This window comes from Helianthus annuus, chromosome 9 (genome assembly GCF_002127325.2).
Source record: "Helianthus annuus cultivar XRQ/B chromosome 9, HanXRQr2.0-SUNRISE, whole genome shotgun sequence".
Taxonomy (NCBI): Eukaryota; Viridiplantae; Streptophyta; class Magnoliopsida; order Asterales; family Asteraceae; genus Helianthus; species Helianthus annuus.
In genome coordinates, this window is record NC_035441.2 from 14,707,101 (window position 1) to 14,718,013 (window position 10,913).

Genomic DNA, 10,913 nt, shown 5'->3' on the forward strand with positions numbered 1-10,913 from the left:
TGATCCGTATACTCCAGTTTTATACATTTTGTTTCTTCGGTACCCTGTAAATAGAAAAAGCTTATATGAAATTTTGTCATAACAAATAAAAAGTGTTATGGTTTTCCACCTTTCATATAAACTTGAACCTTACCGATTCATTAATCAATATATCTTCAATTTCCTCTCGAATCCATAACCGGCTATGTCTCTTAGGTTCAGCAGGGTGCAAACGCGGAACAATATTCATGCCCATTTCTTCTATATGGTCATGCAAATGCAACCTGTTAATAGTATCAACATCATCATGATAACCATCATGATAATTATCCTCAAAATAATGATAATGACAACAATGATTATCCTTGGATATACTTATCAAGGATTTCTGTTCAAGAACTCTTAGACCGATCTGAGCATGAAACCCATAGCTTTCAAGTATTCTTATTGCTTTCTTCTTCGTTTCACCTTTCAGTATGCAAGCAATATCCAAAAATATTTCCTTTTGATCATTCTCTAGACCTCTATAGCTTAGTTCCAGTTTTTCCAAAGTTTCCTTCAACGGAATTGTTTTTAGTCTTTCAATGGTATCTTTCCATTCACCCTTGATTCTACCATAAAGAAATGAACCCAAAACTTTGATTGTTAAGGGAAGACCAGCAGCATAATGTACAACCATTCTTGATAGCTCTTCATACCCTTCACTTGGAATCTCTCTGTCAAATGCATACCTAGAAAAGAGGCAAATTGCTTCCTCATGTGATAACATACTGACATCATGAATAAAGTTCACTTGGTGTGCCTTCAACACTTGCTCATCTCTTGTTGTGATGATGATTCTACTTCCCCGCTTAAACCAAGTAGGCTCACCTGCTAATGCTTCAAGCTGCCCGATATCATCCACGTCATCTAGAACTAAAAGAACCTTTCTACTATACATAATCTTTTTCATCATATTTTTCCCATCAGAAACACTTGGTACATAAATGCTTTTGATCATTTAATGCATTTCTAAGGACCAGTTTTTGCAAATTTTTCAAACCAGACAAAGAGCCTTTTGAAACCTCTCTGACATTCTCAACAAAGCTTGTACCTTCAAACCGAATAGATATGCAATCGAAAATAGCTCGGGCCAAGGTCGTCTTCCCACCACCTCCCATCCCCTTAATCCCTATCAAACGAACATCAGCAGAATCAATTTCTAAAGACGAAACTACATTCATTACCCGGGTTTCCATGCCTACTAACTTCCCATCAATGCTCGAATGGATGAAATGAAGCTTTTGTGAAATTTCTTTAACAATATTTTGGATAAATTTTGCTTCATGCCTGTGTGTAAAGAAGATTCAATTCAGATTGCTGAAAATCCCACATGAACAGTTAATTTTAAATATATAACATACTATCATATATGAATCAATAGCATAATAATATACAACATGAACAAATTACCCATCAACTTATTAGTGTTATAAACATAATTATTATTATTATCTGTATTTAAGCTTAGAACCTATTAGATGTATGTGTATGTTATGAAACGTTTTTAGATAAACGGGTATGTCGGTTAGTAGAGGATACAAAACATGACGGTTATTCCCGCCAATCCTAACTGCCAACATAACCGTTTTTTGTAATATGTATATATAAGGGTTACCGGCAATCTTTGTTCGGTACCAAGACAATTCCTTTACATAAGATTGTCCATTGTTTACTCATTTATCTTTCGTGTTAATATCGATCAAATGGATTCACATGATTCCGCTGCAAACACTTATGATATGCAACAAAGTGGTATCAGAGCCAGTATTTCAATTAGCGACAATCTCAGGCCAACATCTTCAATGATGCCATGCGCCCACTGTTCAGAAGAAAGACGAGATCGCAGAAGGATGGAACGTCGCTGTTACTACTGCAATATGCCTGGTCATCAAATATCTTCATGTCAAGAAAAAGAAAAACATGAAGAGAATCAATTACTACGTCAAGCAGTTAACGCTGGAATTCAAGAAGGGTCTGCGAAAGACAACAATCATCAAGTTGAAGAACGACTGGAGGATATTGGTCCGATATGTGGTATGTTAGCAAATCTCTCAAACGTCATTTCTGTAATAACATAGACATGTTTAAAAGAATCAAAAATATGTCTCATGTTGAAACTAAGACTGGGGAAAACCATTTCTTCTTTATACGAGGCGTTGGGGTAGTAGATGTTGTGTCCGGATTTGAAAAAATACGTATTCAAAGTGTATTATACACTACGGATATTGACAGAAACATATTAAGTTATGATCAGTTAATTACTCAGGGATATACGGTAAAATTTATGGGAGATAAGTGCAAATTATATCCAACTTTCAGTGTTCCCATAAACAATAAAAGAAATAACCATACCGGTATGACAAGAGAAGAAGAAGTGGGTGAATTAGAAAAGCAAAGTGTGATAGATAAAGGGCATGATCATGAGAAGTTTAAGACAGATTTTCTGAATGATTATTTTGAGAAATTAAACATATCTGCAAGTGAACCGGATTGGAATATTCTAATCTTACAAGCAATGAAGTTCAATGATTTTAGTGATTGTAAAGCCCTGTTGGATATGCTTGATGATGTTGAGTATTTTCTGAAATACAAACATTATCTTGAAATCACATTTGAGAAGATGATAGAATGGTTTATTAAAGATAAATTAGAAATACAATCAAGACCGCTTCCTGCTGTGATCTCAAACAATCGGAGAGTATGTTTGTTGGATCTCTATATGGCCGTAAAGAGAGAAGGTGGTCACCGGAATGTTACTGAAAGTGGTACATGGGCAATGATAGCAAAAAATACGGGCTTCGAATTTGAAGATGGGGAATATATGCGGTTGATTTATGCAATGTATCTGGATGTACTTGTATACTACTACAAGTTCAAAATAACACAAGAAATGGCAAACCGAAAGGAAGATAAGAAAATAGAAGATCCCAGAGAACGCAGGAGTGACGAAGATAAAGAAGTGATGAAAAACAAGGTTCTAACACAGGCAGTAGAATGTTCGTCGAGTGCAGGAGCAGCAGAGGAAGAAGTCAGTCATTATGCGTTATATGTAGATCAAACAGGTGGAGGCGACTGGTTACAAAGAAAAACTGAAACGATTCAGGATATGGCCGAAGAACAGTATGTTTTCTATGGTGGTAGTGATTGGCATGGTCTCAAGAAACTTCAAAGGAAAAGGTTCGACTTCTCAAGGGCAAAGAAAGCTGTTAACGAAGCAAACATCAGTGTACTCAAGAACTCCCATAAACCGAATTATGTTTAGGGGAGAGTATTAGTGTTATAAACATAATTATTATTATTATCTGTATTTAAGCTTAGAACCTATTAGATGTATGTGTATGTTATGAAACGTTTTTAGATAAACGGGTATGTCGGTTAGTAGAGGATACAAAACATGACGGTTATTCCCGCCAATCCTAACTGCCACCATAACCGTTTTTTGTAATATGTATATATAAGGGTTACCGGCAATCTTTGTTCGGTACCAAGACAATTCCTTTACATAAGATTGTCCATTGTTTACTCATTTATCTTTCGTGTTAATATCGATCAAATGGATTCACATGATTCCGCTGCAAACACTTATGATATGCAACACAACTGTGTTCTTCAACTCCCACCCAGCAAGACCTGCTGCTTCTTTGAGAACATCTCTCCATCTCCCAACAGCCTCTTTATCTATATGTTTTGCAAAGGCTTCTCCAACTGAACCACTTTGGTTGCGGATTTCGGTTGGTTCCACGTCATAGAAGACGGGGTATGCAGTTTGCTCAATCATCTTCTGGCACTCCATAATCTCTACGAGCTCGTCTAAGCACCATGCTGAAGATGTATAGTTCTTTGAGAATACAATGATGTAAAATCTGGAGTCTTGAATGGATCTGATGAGCTGCTCACTGATCCTTTCCCCTTTCTCGATTTTTTCATCATCTTTGTAAGTTATAATGCCTTTCTGGTGAAGAGCAAGATAGAGATGATCAACAAAGTTCTTACGGGTATCTTCACCCCTGAAACTCAAAAAGACATCGTACTTGAAGCTTTTTGGAACTGCTGAAGCTGATGTAGAAGCCATTGAATGTATGCTTGAATGATGGGAGAAAATGAAACTTTTATGAGCTGGTAGGAAACAAAGTTGGAAGAGATGATTCAGTAAGCCTTCAAGAATTGATATTTTGAGTGGAGATATTAACGCCTCTCATATGGTCAAGATAAGATAAGAATTCTAATCTGCTTTTGAAAGAAAAAATAGGAAGGCTTCATATTTTATTAAACTTTTATAGTTCTTTTTATATCAGTTAAAAATTAGTGGGGAAATTACAAAAATATCAGTTGATCAAGTAACATTACCAAAATGTCACCTTCAAATGTCCATGGAGCGGCGCCTGAACCATGGGAGGCGTCCGTATGTCACCTTCAAGCATCCATCAATGGGGTGGTAACACGTGTCAAGAATCATGAATTGAGTCGACGGCTGACTCCTCAAAGGCAAAAAGGTGGCTGATGCGTCGGGCTGACTCCTCCTAGTGGCTTGGCTAACTCCCCCGTTGCGTCGGGTTGCGTCGGGCTGACTCCTCCTAGTGGCATGGCTGGTTTCTGGTTTTCGCTCCGCTGACCCCTCGTTTTAGCTAGGTTGACTCCTCAAATCTTATTTTCTTTTCCACATTTCTTTTGAATTTTATTTAATTTAGATATTTTATTATTTTGTCGAGTCTATGAATACGCAACCTCGTTGTTTAGTTCTTTAAAAAACGGTTTTCCAATAGTGGCTTGAGATGCATCAGCTTATTTTTGTTAATTTTTTTTAAAGCTAATCACAAAATTTAAAATTTAAAAGTTAATATCAAAAGTAGCCGTTTTCTTCAAACATGAACGAAAAAATAGGCGTTTTGTGTTAAGAAGTGTAAGTGATTTTTCATTTATGTTGAAAAACAACACGTCTATTTTTTTCGTTGAGCACATGATAGACTTAACTGAAAAAAAAAATATAACCTCGTTAGTGAAAAGGACGTGACTTGTAAGGTTTTTAACAAAAAAAAAAGATTGTCACTGTAATTATTGAAGTTAAAGGGTATCCATTGCAATCCAATACAAAGATAAAGGACGAAAAATGTAATTTACCCTTAATTCTATTACACCCCTTTTAACATAATGCCCAACAGGCCAACAATGCGCATTACACCCATTTTAGAAAAACGTCATATAAGGCGCCATTGCTGACTGGACTATCACACTATGCAAAACGCCCAAGAGTGAGAGCATTTATAGTTGATTATTTAAAAAAAAATTAATGTAATAGTTTAATGACTAAGATGTCACAGCCCCCGACCCCACCCTGGGAGCGAGAGCGGTGAGCCAATCAGATGGTATCGGTGTTTATTAATTACGCAGCAGAATTTTTTTTTTTTCATCAGGATCGTAGTTAGGAAATAATTTCAGAGTTTTAAAACACCAAACTTTTAATATTAAATAAATGGGCTAAAACCCATGTTCAATTCAATTGTTTTATAGGGATAAACCCAAATAATTAAAACATGAATTTCTTTATTTATTCAGGTATTTATAGCCACTTTATTTAAGCCTTCAGTGCTCCTTAGCTGGCTTCTATTATTTTTACAGCAAATTAAATTACCTGAAAGACGTCTTGAAAACATTTTGTCAGTATTTAGTTCATTCCATTTTATAAAAATATATTGTTATACTTTACAGCATTAAGGGTTTTTATATTTGTTTATATTTACCCAACTCAATCAATATTTGTCACAATGTGGCAGTTCTGATGTGACGGTGGTCATATCACTCATTGCCTCACTTTCGTCCAATAGTGAAGTTTATCAAGTAATACATCGTATATCTTATTATTATTTAAAGTTATCTGTCACTAGGCGGTTCCCGTGACGGTGGTCAAATCACTGTCAATCATTCTTTCAACTAGTGATTATAGTCATATCATTGTTGATCATTCTTTCAACTAGTGACTCTGGTCATAACACTGTTGATCATTCTCTCAACTAGTGCATGTGGTCATAACACTATTGATCATTCTCTCAATTAGTGTCTTTGGTCATATCACTGTTGATCATTCTCTCAACTGGTGAATCTAGTCTTAGTAGCGTCCCATGACATTATTTTGTCAAATATATTTTCTATGGCACAAAACCAATTAGCCCAGAAAATGAAATATATCATTTTCTGTCAAATTAATAGCTATAACTTTATCAAATATAATATATTAAATAATTGTAATATTATTATTTAATATATTAACGTGACTAAGATTTAAAATATAATCTTAGTATATTAAAAGTAGAATATATTATATTTGACATTTTTTTATTATGATATACATCGAGTAAACATTATTTTATAATGTTAATAGTAAATTTAGGTTTATGAGATATATTTTCTTTAATATAACTTATATATTTTAATAATGATTAATAAAGCTCTATTTTATATACAATCATACATTAAATTTATTAGTAATGTAAAAATAATATTAGTTATAGGCTATGGCTACTGGGGCACAATTGCCCCGTGCTTGCGGTCATGCTACTATTGGCTAACTTTTTGGCTAATAGTAACGAGTGTCAAGTAATGTATAAAAAAACCTCATATATATATACTGGCAGCTATTGCAGAATATAAAAACTTAATCACTGTAAGTATAACTGATAAACATTTAGGGTTTTGTAAAGCATTTTAAATATAACTGTATCACAAAAAATGTGATAAAAAGGAGAATGACTCACAAACTGGAGAAAAGAGAATGGACTAACTTTGTAACTTTAGGGTTCAATTAAAAGTCTTCTGGTAGAACCTTGGGTATAACTACTGAGCTATTTAATAAATATATAATCCACTCGCGTTAAATATAATAACCCAATTCAACTTTATCCCTACGTCACGAGACAGAACCCCAACGAACTTAGTCGGGCAGAGGCTTGACATGCGTCACGGGGCCCTAGATCAATCAGACAGGGTATCAGTGATCAGGGGTTAAAACACTTAAAACGGGGCAGTGCCTTATTATTATTGTTATTATTATTATTATTATTATTATTATTATTATTATTATTATTATTATTATTATTATTATTATTATTATTATTAGTATTATGGGATGAATTAATAAAAATATATATATGAAAAGAAAGAGGGGTGACAGAGAAAGCAAAAGAAAAGAATGTTTGAGCAATTGTGAAGTTGAAATAAAATCCTATATTTATACTAAAGCTTTTTAGCTTGAAGCTCACGAAATGGATTCTGCATAGGACACGACACACTTCCATTTAATGTTTTGACTTTCATCCATGCATACATACGTCGTGAAAAATAAATGTTAAGTTAGTTTATTATTATTATTATTATTATTATTATTATTATTATTATTATTTTATTATATATTATAATTAATTCACCTGTTTCACTTATTTGGCGCTTATAACTTCTAAAATATGACGTTTTATAAAACAATTAATATGTCATTAGAACAAGAATATTTGTATCTACATTTTGAACCAAGTTTCATTAAATATGACGTTTATATATAATTTGTATCTATATTTGTATCCATGTATTTTTATAATTTAATTATTAAACGTCTCCTAGGCTCGTCTAGGTACTTCATATTTCTAACTGTCAACTTACCCGTAGTCTACCCGATTAATAATATAATTTTTTATATATTTTATTTTAATATAGAAAATAGAAATGTCACACATATACAAGTCAATTAATTAGTATAACATTCCAAACAATTATATATAAAATAGTTTTTAAAACTATATGGGTCGAATAATTATATTTAAAATAAAACTAGTTACTAGTGGTTAATAAATTTAAACAACCTATAACTCTTATATGAAAAAAAAATGGAAAGGTTACATCATCCCCACCTTGTTTAAATCTCGTCCTCGAGATTTGGGCTACGATGTCTTCTTAAAGTTATGTCACGTCTTAGTCGATAAAAATAGTATTAAGGTAAATGACACAGAATCAAGACATGTTCAAATGAATACGTGTTTTACAATAAACAGGGCTCAATGGTTCAACTGAATTATTTCTAGGAATCAATGTCAAACGAACGAGGTGAAATGATATAATTTCAAGGTGACTAGGTTCAAGCCAAAAGAGATATATGATTAAATTGACTGTTTACAAGTTGTAAATGACTTTTAGAAACGATAGAATTCATTGTCAAAAGAAAACTTACTTTGATTGTCAACTGAGGAAGATTTAGAATCAACAAGCTTAAAATAAAATAGAAGCACCAAAATGATTTGTCAACTATCAAACCATGATATGAGAAAAATCAATGTGTTTACATTTATTGAATTGCAAGGATATGCCGAAATACAACCGAGTTTAGTGTATCATTGTCTTGATACATAATTGCATTAAGACTATTTTCAATGATGAGTCAAACGAAAGACATACGTAGTTGTGTATGATTTGTATGATTATGATTAGTCCAAGCTACAAGTTTATACCAACGCCACAAGGTGTCGTAATGGTAATGATTGAAATAGTCCAATAATTACGGTGACCGACCAAATTCACCGTGTTTGTAATCAACTGAAAGTTTTAATGAAGTAAATTTGGATATGCATTTCAAATAAATCTTATAGGATTTTTAATTGATGATGAAAGACTAAATGAATATCATAGAATTTTCAATTAATGATGAAAGAATCTTTAGAGGTACACCGGAATGCAATACGAATTTGTGTACTCTTATCTTAACACATAATGACTAAATGAGCCAACAGAAAATAAATCCGTACATCAGGTGGGCAAATGAGAGTAGCTCAAGTTTCAAGTTAACGAAAATGCCACCGGAAGGTGTCGTAACCAATTTAAATGATTCAAAGAAAGTGAAGACCAAACAAGTCTATTATGATTCTGAATAGATGAAGTATTTAAAAGGATGCATTTATTTATAAATTTTTATTTATACTAGGGTCAAATAATAACTTAACTTAGATATTACATATCAGCGATTACGTCTAGAATCCTTTCTGCTTCTCTTAGCTCCGTCTGTTGTTTTTGCCTGGTTGTCGGGTGCTTTAGTTAGTTTCGGGCAATATGGTTTGATGTGTCATGTTTCTCTGCAATTGTAACAGATATTAGTTTTCCTTCTACATTCTTCCTCTATATACCCGGTCATCTTGCAGAAGTTACAGTAAGGTGTTTTCCTAAAACGACGTTTTCCTGAATGCTTTTTGTTACAGTTTCTGCAGGTAAGTTACTCCAATGACGATTCAGTTCCTTTCTTCTTGAATTCTTGGGAAATTTTATGGGCTAACTCTTTCTTCTTGTGTTCTTCTCTTGTGCGGATTAGTCCATCTGTCAGGGTGTTAGCTAGTTCAACTGCTTCTTAAATATTCTATGGTCTAGCGGCCTTGACCATGTCTCAGATTTCACTAACTAATCCCCAGATATAACGAGAAATTAGTACGGGTTCTGGTGAAGCCAGAGTTGGTACCATTCTTGCGTATTCGAAGAACATTGTCATATATTCATGACAATTCACATCTATCATTTTATGATTTAGGAACTCGTTAGCCATTCGTTCTTTTTCTTAAGGGGGATAAAATTTCCATTCGGCCACTTCCTTGAATTTTTCCCAGTTCATGGCATAAGCCATGTCACTTCCTTTTGCTTGAAGAATTATATTCCACAATTCTAAGGCTTCTTCTTTAAAGAGGTTGGAAGCATACATCACCTTATCTTCTTCGGCACATTTGCTGAATTTAAGAACGGCTTTCGTCTTTTCCAACCATCGCAGAGCAGTCATGGCTCCTTCACTGGCGGCGAACTCAGTTGGTTTACAAGCTAGAAATTCTTTGTAGGTACACATGAGAGTCATCGCCTTCTTTTTCTTGGGAAATGGGGTTTTGATAATATCATCATTGTCTCCATTGATACTATGGCTAAAACTGTCATCGCGAGTGTGCTTGCTACTCACAGCTTTGGTGTGTTCCACGGAGTTTTTAACAGCTTTAATTATTAAATGTATAACATTAGCTATTCCTTGGGCTATTATATTTTCTATAGCAGTTTTATCCAAAGGATTTTCATTATTAGCATGAACTTCTGGATTATGTGATACTTCATTCGACATGACATCTGAATGGCAAACATTTTCAATTATTAATATCACAGAATGATTAAAGCAAAACAATACTTCCAGGAATCATATACATATATATACATATATTTAAATCTACAAAAATAACACATAGATTAATTTGTATTAATTTCGTAACTTTATTGTTTAAGTTTAGGTATTAAAAGAACACCTAAATAGCTTAAACAAGTGGCTCTGATACCACCTTCTGTCACAGCCCCCGACCCCACCCTGTGAGCGGAGCCGCGAGCCAGTCAGATAGTATCGGTGTTTATTAGTTACGTAGCGAAATTTTTTTTTCCATCAGGATCGTAGTTAGGAAATAATTTTAGAGTTTTAAAACACCAAACTTTTAATATTAAATAAATGGGCTAAAACCCATATTCAATTCAATTGTTTTATAGGGATAAACCCAAATAAATAAAACATGAATTTCTTTATTTATTTAGGTATTTATAACCACTTTATTTAAGCCTCCAGTGCTCCATCGCTGGCTTCTATTATTTTTACAGCAAATTACCTAAAACACACTTTGAAAACATTTTATCAGAGTAATAAATACTGGCGAGTTCATTCCATTTTTGTAAAAATATATTGTTATACTTTACAGCATTAAGGATTTTTATATTTGTTTATATTTACCCAACTCAATCAATATTTCTCACATGGTGGCAGTTCTGATGTGACGGTGGTCATATCACCCATTGGCTCACTTTCGTCCAATAGTGAAGTTTATCAAGTAATAGATATATCGTATATCTTA

General features: G+C 33.5%; 1 pseudogene; it reads right to left on the reverse strand.

Moving 5' to 3' along the window:
* Positions 1 to 84: 84 nt before the first annotated feature.
* On the reverse strand, positions 85 to 4,093 carry LOC110877211 (annotated as a pseudogene).
* Between the last annotated feature and the right edge of the window lie 6,820 nt (positions 4,094 to 10,913).